Here is a 206-nt window from a genome sequence, read left to right on the forward strand (position 1 = left end):
ACAAAGGCTTCCGGATTTCGACGGAAAAGTAGTCAAATCGACAGAGGTGGCCCAGGGGACCACAAAACTACATTTGGTTCAGCAAGAAACCACCCCTTTCCAGAGAAACTTGAGTTGTAAGGAACTAAGGGCAGGTAGGCTACCTAAGGCGCACTGGCTGAGAACTCTGCTGTAGTGGGTCGGCACCATGATATTTAGACAGAGCA

This window comes from Frankliniella occidentalis, unplaced genomic scaffold (assembly GCF_000697945.3).
Source record: "Frankliniella occidentalis isolate FOCC.00 unplaced genomic scaffold, Focc_3.1 Scaffold884, whole genome shotgun sequence".
NCBI lineage: Eukaryota > Metazoa > Arthropoda > Insecta > Thysanoptera > Thripidae > Frankliniella > Frankliniella occidentalis.